The sequence below is a fragment of the Myotis daubentonii genome, chromosome X, assembly GCF_963259705.1.
Source record: "Myotis daubentonii chromosome X, mMyoDau2.1, whole genome shotgun sequence".
Classification (NCBI taxonomy): Eukaryota; Metazoa; Chordata; class Mammalia; order Chiroptera; family Vespertilionidae; genus Myotis; species Myotis daubentonii.
The window spans coordinates 89,362,443-89,380,220 of NC_081861.1; the positions used below are offsets into that span (position 1 = coordinate 89,362,443).

At 41.3% G+C, this 17,778-nt stretch overlaps 2 pseudogenes; both read left to right on the forward strand.

Moving 5' to 3' along the window:
* Window positions 1-12,414: 12,414 nt before the first annotated feature.
* LOC132225334 (U6 spliceosomal RNA) lies at window positions 12,415-12,514 on the forward strand (annotated as a pseudogene).
* Window positions 12,515-13,088: 574 nt separating this feature from the next.
* LOC132224619 (DNA damage-regulated autophagy modulator protein 2-like) lies at window positions 13,089-14,143 on the forward strand (annotated as a pseudogene).
* The last annotated feature ends 3,635 nt before the right edge of the window (window positions 14,144-17,778 follow it).

Genomic DNA, 17,778 nt, shown 5'->3' on the forward strand with positions numbered 1-17,778 from the left:
ATTAAGTAGTTGCTAGTGAAGAGACTACTCTAAGCAAGCAGGACCGAGGGTAAGCATCATCATCTGACCTTATATTAATATAGTTAAGACTGCTGGGGGAATTACGCCGCACAAATATATGCAGTTGCAAATCACAAAGCACTTTATTACTCACACAAATTCCTGGTGCCCTGGGTACAGGCTTTAACAGGGTCCCCAAACGTGGCTTCCTCTGGAGGCAGCTGAAGCGCCGTCTGGTGGCTGGCAAAATCAGGTTAGGAACGAATTTCCGCGGCTTTTACCACTCGAGATCTCACGAAGATTCTTTCCTGCCTCGACCTTGTCTCCGACAGGTCAGGGAGTTGAATGGCGGCTCGATTGGGGGTATTAGCCGTCGTCTGCCGTTTGGCGTGGAGCAGGACGCGGAGCGAGTGTGGATCGCCAGTCGATCTGGGCTTCTTCTGGGGGCGATTCATAGTCTCTGGTTTGGGTCCCCGTTATATAGCCAGGTTGTTTACCCACGGCAGTCCAGGTGCTTATCAATTAGGGTGCAAAACAAGTTTCTATCAACGTGCCACAGGTATACACTTAAAAACATGTTTTCAACCAAAGTAAGTTCAAAACAAGTTTTTATCTATGGGGTACACTCTTCTAAGTTACTTCACAAACATGTTTTTCAAAAATGTTCAAAAATATCACTCAGGTGTTTATCACACGAAGTTTCACACAAATATTTTTCTACTATGACACTAAGACCGGACTAGGAAACATGTTAACGCCTGTTGGGGAATTGGGTGATGGGCTTGTGTAACGTAACCAAAAGGTTAGCTGATGATAATGTCTCCCCTATCCCTCCTAATCCCCCTTACTCACTTCATAGTGACAGTATGGTAGCTGACCAGTTTTCTCCATTGGCTCTTCTGGCCTCCCCATTAAATATTGATATCCTCCAGGTTCCCATCTTTGGTGGCTTCACTTCTCATTCCATAGGTCCCAAACTGAACTCATTTATCTGTTTCTGCACCCACACTCCTATACCCTGGCTACCCTTTATCTCTAAATTTGGTTAATGGTTATTCTGATCTACCCAGTCTCCCAAGTTAAACTTACCCCTCACCTTTTCACCTCCCTAGTTTCCCACATCCAAGTCCCCTTTCAAGACCTTATCACTGGATTAAATTGCAATGTCATCTTAATCGGACCTTTTGACATCATCATTACAGTATATGTTTGGTGCTGCCAACGAAGTAATCTTTCTAAGAAACCTTCCTGGTAATAATAGCTAAAATGTATGGAGCTCTTATTACGTGCCAGGTGCTGTGCTGATTGCTTTACATACACATTAGCTCATTTACTCCTCAAGTGAGATAGGTACCACTATTATCCTCACTTTATAAATGAAGACACTAATGTTAAGAGATTTAGTGTCTTGCCCAAAGTCACACAGCTGGGAGGGAGAACTGGGACCATATCATTTATATGTGATCATAAAATTCCCTTGCTTAAAATGTTCTTTTATTTTTCCCATTGTGTATGTGATAAAGTTCAAATTCCCTAACAAGGCATACAGGTCTCTTCAAAGCCAGGCCACTTCTCAACTTTCTTTTTTTTAAAAAAATATATTTTATTGATTTTTTACAGAGAGGAAGGGAGAGGGATAGAGAGTTAGAAACATCGATGAGAGAGAAACATTGATCAGCTGCCTCCTGCACACCTCCTACTGGGGATGTGCCTGCAACCAAGGTTACATGCCCTTGACCGGAATCAAACCTGGGACCTTTCAGTCCGCAGGCCGACGCTCTATCCACTGAGCCAAACCGGTTAGGGCTTCTCAACTTTCTTGATTCATCTTTTACTGAGCTAAGTCACAACCAGTCAGAATTTTACACTATTTCCTGGGAAACCCCCTTTCTACCTTTCCTGGGATGTTCTCCCTCTTATCACCCTCTCCCCAAATCTCTTTTTCTGGAAAACTATTCATCCTTCCTGTCTCTATCAGGTGCAATTCTTCCTTTTCTGCATTCCCAAGCACTTTGTGCAGGCTTATGCTATATAGCACAAACCATAATGTATTATAATTATTTGTTTACATGTATGTCTCTTCCACTAAACTGTGAACTCCTTGAAGGCAGAGACAAGTTTTATGTATCTCTGCTGTGACTCCAGCTTGGGGTCACATAGTAGACATTCAGTAAGTGTTGTTAGAGTGAATGCGATCAGGAGTTGAATGACGTTGCACTTGTACATTTGACTGCTTTGATTATTATTTTTGTTGGTAATATGAGGCTGACTTTTCCTTGTTTTTTAAAAATATATTTTATTGATTTTTTTACGGAGAGGAAGGGAGAGGGATAGAGAGTTAGAAACATCAATCAGCTGCCTCTTGCACACCTCCTACTAGGGATATGCCCGCAACCAAGGTATATGCCCTTGACCGGAATTGAACCTGGGACCTTTCAGTCTGCAGGTCGACGCTCTATCCACTGAGCCAAACCAGTTGGGGCTTCCTTTCTTTTTTTTTTTAATTTAAATTCTTTATTGTTTAAAGTATTTCATAAGTCTCTTTCCCACCATCCCCCATTTGATCTCTCCCTGGCCACTCCCACCCCCCCTCCAGCACATGCCCTCACCCCCTATTGTCTGTGTCCATTGTTTATGCTCATATGCCTGCATACAAGTCCTTTGGTTAATCTCTTACCCCCTCATCCCTGCTTTCCCTCTTAGATTGAAAGGTCTGTTCAATGCTTCTATGTCTCTGGCTCTATGTTTGCTCATCAGTTTATGTTGTTCATTATATTCCACAAATGAGTGAGATCATGTGATATTCATCTTTCTCTGATTGGCTTACTTCACTTAGCATAATGCTCTCCAGGTCCATCCATGCTGTTGCTAATAGTAAGAGTTCCTTCCTTTTTATAGCAGCATAGTATTCCATTATGTAGATGTACCACAGGTTTTTAATCCACTCATCTATTGATGGGCACTTAGGCTGTTTCCAAATCTTAGCTATTGTAAATTGTGCCGCTATGAACATAGGGGTGCATATATCCTTTCTCATTGGTGTTTCTGATTTCTTGGGATATAGTCCTAGAAGTGGGATTACTGGGTCAGATGGGAGTTCCATTTTTAATTTTTTGAGGAAACTCCATACTGTTTTCCACAGTGGCTGCACCATTCTGCATTCCCACCAGCAGTGCACGAGGGTTCCTTTTCTCCACTTGACTGCTTTTTAATAAGTGCATAAAAAGATGTGTCATACATATGTTCTGCTTGTCCAAGCCCCAATTTTCCTGTTAGCAAGCTTCTAGGGGTAGGGTCTGTAAATTCAACTTGTGTGTACAGTGCCTGGCATTATACCATTTGTTGTGTTTCTTAGCACATGCTGCTTTGTGGCGACCAGGCTTTCCTCCTGTCAGGAAGGAGTCCATACAACCCAAGATTTTTCAGAGGTGGCAGCACATTGAGCCTTCAAAGTGATATTAGTCTGCTCATGGTAACATAACCATCTTGGTTCTACATATTCCTGCTTCCCTCTGCTCCATGGGTGGGGAACATCCCTATAAGGCCTGCAAAATCATTTGGTCTGGCCCTGCCAAGGCCTTAGGGGTGAGTTAATTAAATGTTTGACCAAACATAGCAGGCTAATTTTCAAGTTAATAATTTTGTATGCCTACAAATCTACACTAATAAAAGAGAAAAATGGTAATTGGTGTACGACGATACCCTTTTCATTGGCTAATCAGGGCTATATGCAAATTAACTGCCAACTAAGATTGGCAGTTAACTGCCAACAAGATGGCGGTTAATTTGCATATGTAGGCACAATGCAGGGAGGCAAAAGGGAAAGCAGGAAGAAGCCCCCTGCCACTGACAGTGATCAGAAACCCAGGGGGGAGCTAAGAACTGGGGGGCAGGGCAAAGGCGGCCCTGGGGCCGCCTTTGCCCTGCCCCCCAGCCATGATCAGAGAATCAGGTGCCTTTTCCACCCTGGCCAGTGATAGCAGGAAGTAGGGGTGGAGCCAGCGATGGGAACTGGGCATGGTCGAAGCTGGCAGTCCCAGGAGCTAGGGGCCCCTTGCCTGGGCCTAAAGCGGAGCCCACGATCGCGGGGCCGCTGCAGCTGTGGGTCCCCGCTGCCCGGGCCGAATGCCTCAGCCAGAGGCATCCTGCAGGGGCAGGGGCGGAGCCCGCGTGATCGTGGCGCCCCCCACTGCCACTGCAGGTCCCCGCTGCCCGGGCCAGACACCTAGGCCAGAGGCATCAGGCCTGGGCTGGGGGCAGAACCAGTGATGGGGGGAAATGAGGGTCCCCTGCCCAGGCCTGACGCCTCTGTCAGAGGCGTCAGGCCTGGGCAAGGGGCCGATCCTGCGATTGGAGGGTGATGGGGGTCAACGCCTGAGGGTTCCCAGTATGTGAGAGGGGGCAGGCTGGGCTGAGGGACACTCCCCGCCCCCCCGCCCCACACCCAGTGCACGAATTTCGTGCACCGGGCCCCTAGTGATGTTATAAGTATCCAAATGGCCCTTGGAAGAAAAAATGTTCCCCACCCCTGCTCTACTCCAACATGCATTTGTTTTCCCTCTGCCATGGAGAGTATAAAGAAAAGGTCATGTATTACTACCTGAGGTCCAAACTAAAGAGATGGGACATAGTTGTTCACAATGCCTGGCAAGCATTTCCTGTCTATGCCTCTTCCTCCTGCCTGGAGTCACTTGGTAAGTGCTGCACGAAGGGTGAATTGATAAAGGAGAGGGCCTGGTGGGCACAAGGTCACAAGGAGCTCTCTTGTAACTGAAAGAGGTGTGGTGGCAGATCATGCAGAGTGCTGAGACAGGGAAATGGCAGGGTGGGTCGAGCACCTGTCCTTGGCTTGAGTTATATCTTGCATTGTCTCCCTTTGTGCATTTGTTTGAAAAGGTCCACCTTTCCACCAACTCATGTCCATCACTTCCTTAAATTTCCAATTCAAAGCTCAAAACTTATGTGCTCTTGGAAACTTTCCTCGACTAATCCAACCTGACATATCACTTACCTCTATGAACTCAGTTTTTATTCTTTAATTTTGTGCTTGTGATTACATGGCTTTCCATTTCATGACGGCATATTGTTTCCCCAACTAGATTATAAACTCTGGAATCAATGAACACATGGTTATTGAGCTTTTACTGTTAAGATGAGAATATACCTTGAAACTCTGGACAGATAAAAATTACCATAAACCATAGGACTAGATGATTTATGAGGGTCAGCTAAAGGACTGGTGGAACACTAAGACTGAAAGCATGCATCTAGAGAGGTCAGGGTTATTCATCTTATTACTGTGGGAGTGTTAGAACATATATTAGTTGAAAGAAAGAGTTAGCAAGCTGGCCTTAGAAAATAGAAGAGCCATAGCCTATTTGGCTCAGTGGATAGATCATTGGCCTGTGGACTGAGTGGTCCTGGGTTCAATTGTGGTCAAGGGCACATGCCTGGGTTGTGGGCTTGATCCCCAGTAGGGGGCCATGCAGGAGGCAGCCAGTCAATGATTCTCTCTCATCATTGATGTTTCTATCTCTCTCTCCCTCTCCCTTCCTCTCTGAAATCAATAAAAATATATTAAAAAAGAAAAGAAAATAGAAGAGACACTAGTAGTAAAGAGGACTAACAGGAGGCCCTTTCCAAGCCACTGTCATAAATTATGAACAGATATGGCAGAACATGGGGGGAAGGGCGAACACAGGCCTTTTCCCCCCAGTTTTAATCCCAGAGTTTATGGTCTCAACTGACTCCTTGTTCACCACGTTTTCTTTTCCCCCTCTTGAAGGGCATAGGGGTTTGGCTTTCTTGCCTCTTTCACTACCACCACCCACTCTTCTATCTGGGTGTGCCCCCCCCCCCCCCGCCAAGCCTGCTGCCAAACCGGCTTTATTAATTTGAATTGAGATAGATATTTCTGTACTTCTTTCTTACCCTGCCCAACTCTGAAAAAATACACAACCCCCACCTAGGGTTTGTATAGGATTTTCACTAGTGACTACAGGGAAAGATGCAAATGTTAACAAAAATAGCAATGAGAAAGTTCAAGGAATCTCAGAAAGAATGACCTCTGTTTGTTCCTGTTCTTCACAGACATGTATGAAACATACATATTTTTAGTAACCTTCTTCCCTAAGTCCTTTCTTATATGTCTCTATGAAAGCTTTCTAGTTCTTCTATTAGAAGCCAGTACCACCCTCACAACCCTGTTGATTTTTTAAAAAAACAACTTTTCAGTTAGTAAATATTTCTTAGGAGCCTAATATTTTCTAGACACCAGGCTAGGTGCTTTTATTTATATTGCACTGAAGTGGACTGAAATCCTCAGACTTAGCTCTTGGTTGATTTTCTTTGGCACCTCTACTATGTTCAAGACAATGTTCAGTCCTTTCTGGGCCCTGGAAGTGAGTCTGATGCAGTGAAAAGAGCACTAGATTGAGTCAGGAGATCTGAGTCCTTGTCATAGGTCTGTCACTGACTAGTTGAATAATGATAAAATTACATTACTATTAATAAGTAACATTTATTGAGTTTTTAGTTTGTATTGGGCACTGTGCTAAGTGCTACATGAATCATCTGATTTAATCCACACAATAAGCATGTAAGTTAAATGCTATCACTATTTTCCTTTCACACAGGAAAATGAAACTTAGAGAGGGTAAAGGCACCTACTTAAAGTCCAGAGTTCCTAAAGCAGAGTTACAAATCCAGGCAGGCTGACTCCAGAGCAGCAGTTCTCAACCTGTGGGTCGCGAACAATGAAAATACATCCTGCATATCAGATATTTACATTACGATTCATAACAGTAGCAAAATTACAGTTATGAAGTAGCAACGAAAATAATTTTATGGTTGGGGGTCACCACAACATGAGGAACTGTATTAAAGGGTCGCAGCATTAGGAAGGTTGAGAACCACTGCTCCAGAGCCTCCACAAGTCAATTCACCTCTTCTGGCTTTGGTTGTATCAGTTGTAAAATGAGAATGTTGTATTAGATATCTCTAAAGTCTCTCCTAGTTATAAAATCCTATCTCCTGTGATCTTCCATCTGGGTACCTGACACTAGATTGCCCTTTTGGCCTTAGGCTGCCCTGAGCTTTTACTTCTCACCCACACAAATTTGGTCCTGACCCCCTGTCTGAATAAGGTCCATAAAGCTTCATCTCTCAGGTTTTTACCTCCTCTGAACTGACCTTAGATCTTCTCCTTTAACCCTTCCTGTAGTCCTCTATGGTTCTAATGTTTGAAAGTCATACTGGCATAATATTTACCAGTTATTAACAGAAAAGTTTCCAATACATGAAAACATGCTTATATTTTAAAATTACATGAAAAGAACATATGTTTCCTGGCCAGGTAGCTCAGTTGGTTAGTATTATCCCCTGGTCAGGACATGAATCAAGCAATGAATGCAAAAATAAGTAAATAAGTGGAATAACAAATCAATGTTTCTCTCTCTCTCTCTCTCTCTCTCTCTCTCTCTCTCTCTCTCTCTCTCTATCTCTCTCCTCTCCTTTCTTTTCCTCTCTAAAATCAATAAATAAATTTAAAAATTATAAATAACAGCATATGCTATTAATCTTGTTTAAGTATGGAGCAGACTGATGAATCTGAGAGGGAAGGGGAAGTGGAAAGAGATTACCCAAATAATTTATATGCATATATGCATAGCCCATAGACACAGACAATAGTGTGGTAAAGGCCTGGGGTGGGGGAGCAGGAGCCAGATGAAGGTGGACAAGGAGGGACTTAAAGGGGGGACATCTGTAATACTCTCAACAATAAAGATAAATAAAAAAATAAAAAAGATACATTCAGAAAAGATAGGAGAAATGCCAAAAAGTGTTAAGTGGTAATCTTTTTTTCTTTTAACTTTCTTATAGTTTTCCAATTTGCTGTGGCTGTGTATAACAATTTTTTTAAGAGAGAGGGACATGCAGCCCCCAGGTAGTAGGCTGCATCTATTCTCTCTCTCTCTTTTAAATATTTTTATTGATTTCAGAGAGGAAGAGAGAGAGAGATAGAAACATCAATGATGAGAGAGAAAATCATTGATCAGCTGCCTCCTGCATGCCCCCAACTGGGGATCGAACCCACAACCCGGGCAAGTGCCCCTGAACAGAATCGAACCTGGGACCCTTCAGTCTGCAGGCCGATGCTCTATCTACTGAGCCAAACCGGCTAGGGCTATGTATAACTTTTAAACTGAAAAAAAATGTTTTATATTTTGCCTCTTTCTGTAAGGAATTTGAGGCACTTTACAAAAAAATAAAAAAGAGTACAAATGTTATGAGATTATAGAAATAGAACATCAGAGGCGTGGAAAAGAAGAGGGAGCTAATGTGTCATGACTGAACATTAAATTCAGCTTTAGAGGCAGCCAGGGGAAAGGGTGAACACAGTAAAATACAGAATTCTTGTTATCAGAAAGAAAAATATATAACAATTCCTCAAGAGAGACAGATATTCCTGTCACTAAATTCTTTTTTTCCCCACATTGAAAAGACTGGGTTTCAGCAAACAAAAATTTTTGAAAGAACAAAACATTTCTAATCCCATTGCCCTCATACAATCTTTATCCCTGCCTATTAGCTTTCAGTTCTTGTCCACAGACACAAATAATTTAACATGGCTGCAATTAAAGTCTATATGCCATTTTGTGCTCTGTTTTTTCAATGAACATATCTTAAACACATTTTCATATTTGGTCTCCCAGAATTATAATTTTTAATAGCTACATAATGGTCCATAGCTGGCACTACATTCCATAAGAAATTCCTCATGTGGGATTAACATAAGGGACAGTGTCCTCAGTAACAGTTTCATAATGCACACAGAAGAGATTTTCATATTACTTTCTTGTAACAACCCTGGCTAAAAGCCAAGGGTGTAACATTAAAGCCTTTCTGCAGGGGCTGAGCTAATATGGCTCAGGCATGTAACTTTCTGGTGCTCTAACTTGATCTGAGGACACAACTTAAAGTGCCACCTAAAGGAGTGGATGGATTGAATGTCTCTTACAATATATTCCATAAATATCTCTTCTCGCAGCCAGGCTTTTGATAGTACCTCAGAGGCTGACTACACTTATTCTCTAGTGAAGGCTAGAAATGTTGGTATGCTCTGTTGTTGACTGAGGCTGGATCCATATGTTTTGGAAGCTAGATGAACAGGTGGTTGGGTGACAGGATTTACATTCTGTCTTGAAAGTTGAGAAGCCTGACCAGTGTTGTTGCCTGCATGGAAGTTTACCCCACATTCCCACGAAGGTAGGGTGCAGGTGAAGCCAGGTTTTTCCTAGGAAGCAGCTTTTGGATCTGAGTTCCACACACATTGGAGGGATTTTTGATCTGAACAATTTTCAAAACCCATAACCAGTCAGGTGGCCTGAACATAAGAAGGGGAGTCTCATAAATATTCTGATGGAACCTCTGGTTTTAGGAACTATACGGTCCCAGTGTTTCTGCCAGTATGAATTAGCTGCAGAATGAGGTCTTATATTGAAAAACTGAATTTTGGAGGCTGTCACCAAGGATAATTAAAAATATTTACAGAAATGATGTTGAGCTATTATTTCTGGCACTAATGATACTAGAGCCAATTGCCTCTTAATAACTATACCTCATACGTGATAATACTATGTCAGCAGCAGAAAGGCAGACAAAAAGTTAAATAAAATTTTATTTAAAAAATTTTATTCTATTAACATTATAGCCACAAAACAAAAACTTTTTAAAAAATAGAAAAATGTAAGAAAATTCTTCAAAATCTTAACACAACTATCTTCAAGATTTTGTGTACTTCCCTTATTTTTCTCACTACCATATATTTATATATAAATTTGAGTCCTGTTTTAAAATTGTTATTAAACAAGTAATATGTGAATATATTTTCCTTTAAAACAGTGGTTCTCAACCTTCCTAATGCCGTGATCCTTTAATACAGTTCCTCATGTTGTGGTGACCTCCAACCATAAAATTATTTTCGTTGCTACTTCATAACTGTAATTTTGCTACTGTTATGAATAATAATGTAAATATCTGATATGCAGGATGTATTTAGGCGACCCCTGTGAAAGGGTCGTTCGACCCCCAAAGGGTCGCAACCCACAGGTTGAGAACCGCTGCTTTAAAACTTTAGACTAGCCCTAACCGGTTTGGCTCAGTGTATAGAGCGTCGGCCTACAGACTGAAAGGTCCCAGGTTCGATTCCGGTCAAGGGCATGTACCTGGGTTGCGGGCACATCCCCAGTGGGAGGTGTGCGGGAGGCAACTGATCAATGTTTCTCTCTCATCGATGTTTCTAATTCTCTATCCCTCTCCCTTCCTCTCTGTAAAAAATCAATAAAATATATTTTAAAAAAATAAATAAAACTTTAGACTATTACAGAAAAAGCTAAAAGTCCTGTTGTTCCCTTATACCACTTACTTTTTTCCCTCCCTGAAGTTACCACGGTCATGAGTTTAGTATGTATTCTTTTAAGAAATAGTCTTACATGGGAAAAATGTGGTATTGTTTTGTGTGCAATAAACTATTACATTCAGCAACTTTTTCACACACAAATGTTTTTGAGATCTATCCTTATTGATACATCTAGTTTATTTCCTTTAACTGCTGTACTGTATTCCATTTAATGAATATACCATATTTGGCCATTCCTTAAAGAACTCTGGTATGCATATGTGGCAAAGGGGCTAATAAGTCTGTTAAACTGCTTCAGCTTCCCCAGGTGTCACTCTGAACACATAAATGCAAAGAGACAACAAGAAGTAAGAAAAAACAATCAGTCACTTTAGATGCAGATGCAGAGATGCCTGGTCACAAATAACTATTTCATGAGTCCAGATTTGTAGTGCTTTTCAAAAGAACTTTCTGTGATGATGGAAATGTTCTACATCTGCACTGTCCAATATGGCAGCCACTAGCTACACATGCCTATTGAACATTTGAAGTGTGGCCAGGCAACTGAGGAGCTGTTTTAATTTAATTTAAATTTGGTCACATGTGGCTAGTGGCTACCGTATTGGCCAGTGCATGACTCTAGCACAGGGTAGCCACAATAGAAGCCACCATCTTTTATACTACAGATTAGAACACCAGGAACTCTAAGACAATTATGCCCACCCTATAAAGGTCAATGGATGATGCGAAGATCTTGTATTGGTTCTTTTACATGTCCTTCTTTTAAGGTTCAGTCTCCTTGTTCCTGGTTTCCAGATGGGTTAAAAGATGGATTCTCATATGGAAAAAAAACACAAGGTTGCTAGAAAGCCTGTCTTTCTGGGAAATGATGGTACTCAAACCAAGCCATGTTGAAATTAATTTCTAATCCCAACATCCTCACTTGACATTTAATAAATTAAAATCCCCTATCAGTCGCCCCACTAGCCCAGTAAAAGCTTCAAGGATGACAGAAGTAGTACACAAAGTCAACAGCATTGTATAAACATCTTATGAAAATGGTCTTGGCTATGAGCCAGCGTTGTTCAGTTAGTTGAGTTGTTTGTCATAAATGAGGTTTAGACCCAAAGAAAACTTATCTACTTTCTTGTTTACTATAAATGCCTCTGGGACACCCTAAATCCCTATCCAGATCCCCTTTATCACTCAGAAGGTTCCTGACTATGCCACATAGCCTGCTAAATCTATAACTCACACAGATAGGCATGTGGTTATGCAATTTGCTTCAAGAGTAGGCTCCAGAATGTCCAGATCTAGTGTCCAGTTGATCTTCTCTGGCAGCATCAGGCCGATATGACAGCACATGTGAGTCGAAGAAATAACAGCTGGCCCCTGGGAGAAACAGTGAGGCATGAGGCACAAATACACACTTAATACAGATAATAATAAAGTAACATGAAAAATATGCTAGTTATGCCTGTTATAAAAACCCATGACTAGCTCCTCTTTTTCATATGGGCGCCAATGTATGAAAGTATACGTGCCTATCCTCTTGTCTTTTCTTCCCCCACCTATTTCCTGTTCTTTCATGTTTACTTTCTCTGGTCTCTGCTTAGTATCTCCTGCCTCTGGCAGTCTCCACTGATGATCCCCTTCTTTCCCTGAGGTCATTCTTATAGCATCCTTTCACAAAGTCATGCATTCAGTTAATCCACAAGTGGTATCAGGCCATTAATACTAGTATATAAATTAAAGTGAAAGGAGGCTTAAACACAGTCCTGTTTACTTGTGATTGTGGTCTGATATACCAGGTGACTTTTACTTATCTTTACATTCATTACTGGGGTATTTTTCTCTCCTCCTCATCATCTCAGGGTTGGCCTCCATTAATTGTCTTTTCTCTTGAGAATGGGTCATCTTTTCCTGATTCTTTATATATTGAGTGATTTTAGAGAGTTTCCTGGACATTGTGAATGCTGTTATAGAAACTCTTGATTCTGTTATATTCCTCAAGAGTGTGGCAGCACATACACTAAAATTGGAATGATACAGAGAAGATTAGTGTGGTCCCTGCACAAGGATGACACGCAAATTCGTGAAGTGTTCCATATTTTTTTAAAAATATATTTTATTGATTTTTTACAGAGAGGAAGGGAGAGTGATAGAGAGTTAGAAACATCGATGAGAGAGAAACATCGATCAGCTGCCTCCTGCACACTCCCTACAGGGGATGTGCCCGCAACCAAGGTACATGCCCTTGACCGGAATCGAACCTGGGACCCTTCAGTCCACAGGCCGACGCTCTATCCACTGAGCCAAACCTGTTAGGGCCGTTCCATATTTTTGAAAAACAAAAAAAAGACACACACACACACACACACACACACACTCACACACACAAAAAAGTGTGGACATAGGTGCCCTGGCCAGGCCTGGCTGCTCGGGTGTGTACCCCTAGGCCCACCCCATCTCCGTGCTGCCTGCAGGCTCCGAACCCTGTGGCCAGCCCTGGTCGGCTCACCCTAGCAAGGATCTACAAAAGGGGCAGGTTGGGGCAGATTTGAAGAGTGGTACTAAAACAGGAGCTGAAAATATAATGGTGAACAAAACAGTTGGTTCCTGCTCTCACAGAACTTAAAGTTTAATGAGTAAGATAAAACCAAACAAGCAAGTAACAGGTAAGTATTAAAACCAGTTTGAGATATGGTGGTTTCAGCAAGGCCTCAGTTTCCTTCCCTCAGCCCTTGTCATTTCAACGGCTGCTGCTTTCATATTTTCATACATTAGTGACATCACTCTCCACCCTGTTGACCCTGTTTTGCCTTATATCAGTGACACTGGTACCGTGGCTCCGGAAAAGTGCTTATTTGGGGCAATGCTAAATTTCGCCGCAGTTTTATGTGTTGCTGCCATTTATGTTCGCTATAAGCAAGTTCATGCTCTGAATCCGAAGCGAAATATATCACCAGGTTAAACAAGGCTGGCCTCATACTTGGATTGCTGAGTTGTTTAGGACTCCCTTTTTGTGGCAAACTTCCAAAAAACAACCTTTTTTGCTGTACATATATGTGGAGCTGTGCTCACTTTTGGTATAGGCTCATTGTATATGTTTGTTCAGATAGTCCTTACCTACCAAATGCAGCCCAAAATTCATGGCAAACAAATCTGGATCAGACTGCTGCTGGTCATCTGATGTGGAATAAGCACATTTGGCATGCTTACTTGCTCCTTATCCCTGTACAGTGGCAGTTTTGACTCAGATGTAGTACAGAAACTCCACTGGAACCCTGAGGACAAAGGCTACGTGCTTCCTATGATCACTACTGCAGAAGAATGGTCTATGTCATATTTTTTCTTTGTTTTTTTTCCTGACTTTTTCCGTGATTTTCAGAAAATTCCTTTGCATGCGGAAGCAAATTTACATGGATTAACCTTCTATGACATTGCTCCTTGTCCTATTAACAATGAGCGAACACACCTACTTTCCAGAGATTTATGATGAAAAGATAAAATATTTCTGTGATGATTATGATTCTCAGAGATTGGGAAAATATTCATGTTACTTCTTCTGCTCTGAAATTTTCCACCACTTAATTAAGGCTGACAGTGACATTGATGGGTCCTGATAACCAAGAGACATGAAGTAAGCCATTTTATAAATTATTTTAAAGGATATCTTAAAGAGGATCATGTAAAACCATTTATGCCTATACTTTTTTTAATCCCAGAAAATGAAAACAAAGGACTATATATATTTAAAAAAAAGGATGTGGCCCTAGCTGGTTTGGCTCAGTGGATAGAGCCTGCAGACTGGAGGGTCCCGGGTTCGATTCCAGTCAAGGGCACATGCTCGGGTTGTGGCCTCCATCCCCAGTAGGGTGCGTGCAGGAGGCAGCCCATCAATGATTCTCTCTCACCATTGATGTTTCTATCTCTCTCTCCCTCTCCCTTCCTCTCTGAAATCAATAAAAATATTTTAAAAAGAATGTGGATGTATTTGTTTCAGCTGGCAATTTATTTGGTTAGGTTCAAACAGAAAACTTTGCCTTTCCTATGTTGGTGACAGCCAGCTCAAATCTCAGTTCCATTCTTTTAGACTTAGATGGAAACTGCTTTGAGTCTGCGCTATGCATGTGTGATTCATAGATTTTTGGGGAGAATCTATGTAAATAATTTAGGGCTCTTTTGCTCAGGATCTCTTTCTGAGCTATCCCTCACTTTCTAGAGGTCATGGTTGTCCCAGGCCCTGTCCTCAGCTCTTCAGGCTAAAAAGATGAAGATTTCATAATATAGTTTTAGTGACTTCAGCCTACCCTCAGGCTAGAGCCATAAAAATGGGAACTGCTCCAGAGCTTTCAGGTGTGTGTGTGTGTGTGTGTGTGTGTGTGTGTGTGTGTGTGTGTGTGTGTGTTCCAGAGTTTATAGTTGTTACCTATTGAGAATTTACTCCATCAAACTGAGAATAGAGCCTGTGATACATTCTCAGATGAACTTCATATGTTTTTTTGGGAAAATCATAACCCTTAACTTTTCTCTTTTTCACCTTAACATTTCTCTATTATCACTGATATTTCCCTCTTGCTTCAGAGGGGATAAAAAGGCTACTTCGTTTACTCTTTCCCCCTTTTCCCATCACCTCTTTTTTTGGGGAAGGAACTATTATTCATACACCCATTCACTCAATTATTCAAAAAAGATGTATGAGTTAGTCATTGGGGGTAAGTAAAGATGAGACACTACTTCACTGAGACTGTCCTCTCCATGGTTATCAAAGGTCTGGCTTCTTATTCACCAGATCAAATAACTTTTTCTCAGTCTATACTCTCTAACTTCATTGCTCCATCCTCCATTGACTCTGACCAGCCTTTCCTTAAAACTCTCTCCTTTGTCTTCCAGTTCTCTGACCTCATTGATTTCTCCTCTCATTTTCCAAGTGGAGAAATTCTCAGAGACTCTGCCCTTGCCTTCTGTCTTCTCTTGTCCTTGACAGTATTACTCAATCTTAGTGTTTCAACTACCATGTCCACGCCCAAGACTTCTAAGTCTTTATCTTCAGCCCTGACCTCTCTTCTGAGATTGAGTTGTTTGTCTACACCTGGCTGGCTAACAATCACGTTAAACTGCACGTAGTCAAAATTCAACTCATTATCTAGCTCCTGAACCTACTCTTCCTCCTGTGTTTCCTATTTGGGTTAATTCCTGATACTGGAAGCATATAATTAAATAAAAGGGATTTTTGTATTGGTGGGAAGTCTGACAATAGAGAAAGCTCCACAGTCCATTCCAATTCTGTGATTAAATTATGTTCCCAGCACAGTATTAGCCATTTTTTTCAAGGAGATCACAATCACTTTGGGGGAGAAAACAATGGAGTGATAACTAGTCCTGACTTTAAATGCAGCAGTAACTCAGAGAAAAGAGTGTACATTGAAGTAGTAAGAGGCTAAGCTAAGCTCTTCAAAGGTAAAAGTGGTGTCTTCTATTTTATGTTTATCCCCACAGCACCATTGTCTACACACTGTAGAAACTCCATAGACTTTTTAAATTGTTTTTAATAATTATTAATGTTTATTGAGCACATGATGTGGGGGGTTAACCAAAGTTTGATGCATTTTATGACCTTTTTCAATCAATCAGTCAACCAACAAATATTTACTGAGTGCCTGTTATTTGCAATACACTGTGCTAGGCATTATGGGGGATGTAAGATGCAAGAGAAATAGGTCTTAATCTCTTCCCTTAGGGAATTTATAGTGTTGTTGGTAAGATGAGACATAAATGCACACAAAGCTAATTATGAATGTGCATCAGAGCCAAATGAACATTACAGACAATAAATCTGTAAAAAAAATTTTAGAGTACACATAACTGTAGACTGGATGGATATGGAAGCTTTGTGATGGAAGTAGGACCTGTGCTGGACTTTGAAGGATGGGCAGAAGTTAAACAGGCTTGAAGTTCTCATAGTTATTAAGAAGATAGATTTCAACAATACCATTTGAGGCTAAAGATCAAACAGATGAAGAACATCTAGGCAGGAGTAGGAATCTTACACTAGACCAGGGGTGGGCAAACTTTTTGACTCGAGGGCCACAATGGGTTCTTAAACTGGACCGGAGGGCCAGAACAAAAGCATGGATGGAGTGTTTGTGTGAACTAATATAAATTCAAAGTAAACATCATTACATAAAAGGGTATGGTCTTTTTTTTTTTTTAGTTTTATTCATTTCAAATGGGCCGAATCCGGCCCGCGGGCTGTAGTTTGCCCACGGTTGCACTAGACAGTGGTTCTCAACCTTGGCTGCACATTAGAATCACCTGGGAATCTTTTTAAAATCCTGATTTCTGGGCCTCATCCTCCAGAAATTGTTTCTTTGTTACTAATGTTGTGGCCTCACCCCATAACAAAGAAACAGAATTTCCGGAGGGTGAGGCCCAGAAATAAGCATTTAAAAAAGATTCCCAGGTGATTCTGATGTGCAGCCAAGGTTGAGAACCACTGCACTAGAATGTTACTGAGTAGTTGTTAGTGACATTCTACCCATTCTTACCTTATGCACTTTTTTTTGGAGGGGGGCTTCCTTTCTCTCCTTTTTCCTTTTCTGATATTGTTTCCATCTTACTTCCTTTGTGGTGGCATACAGGGCTAAAAGAATCTTCTGTGAGAGACAAATTAAAAACTTGGACTCCAAAACCAAATTGTCTGGGTTCAAATCCTGACTTTACCACTTATTACCTGTGTGATTTTGGGCAAGTTGTTTAATGTGCCTGTGCCTTATCAATACAATGCAGATATAAAAATAGCACCAATGTCATAGGATCTTTTTGAGGATTAACTGAGTTAAAATATATAGAGTGCTTGCTTAAAAGAGTGTCTGGTACAGCCCTGGCTAGTGTGGCTCAGTTGGTTGGACATCATCCTGGGCACAAAAAGGTTGCCACTTCCATTCTTGGTCAGGGCACATGCTGGAGTTGTAGGTTTGATCCTTGGTGGGGGGCATACAGGAGGAAGCTGATCTGTCAATGTTTCTCTCTCTCTCACTCTCTCTTCCCCTCTCTCTAAAAATCAGTAAACTATTAAAAAAAAAAGAGTGCCTGGCATATAGTAAGTGTTCAATAAATGTTAGTCTTTATTAAGGGAGGAAGACTGGCTAATTGCAATGTTATTATCTTTCCAGGTATTATTGTTGATAGATAATTCAGTATATAATTAATCTGTATGGAAGCTGGAGGCCAGACTCTTGTCAACTAAAGAGTTAGGTTTTGCCCTGATGGTGTGGCTCAGTAGTTGAGCATTGACCCATGAATCAGGAAGTCACGGTTTGATTCCAGCTCAGGACACATGCCAGGGTTGCAGGTTCAATCTCCAGTATACAGCT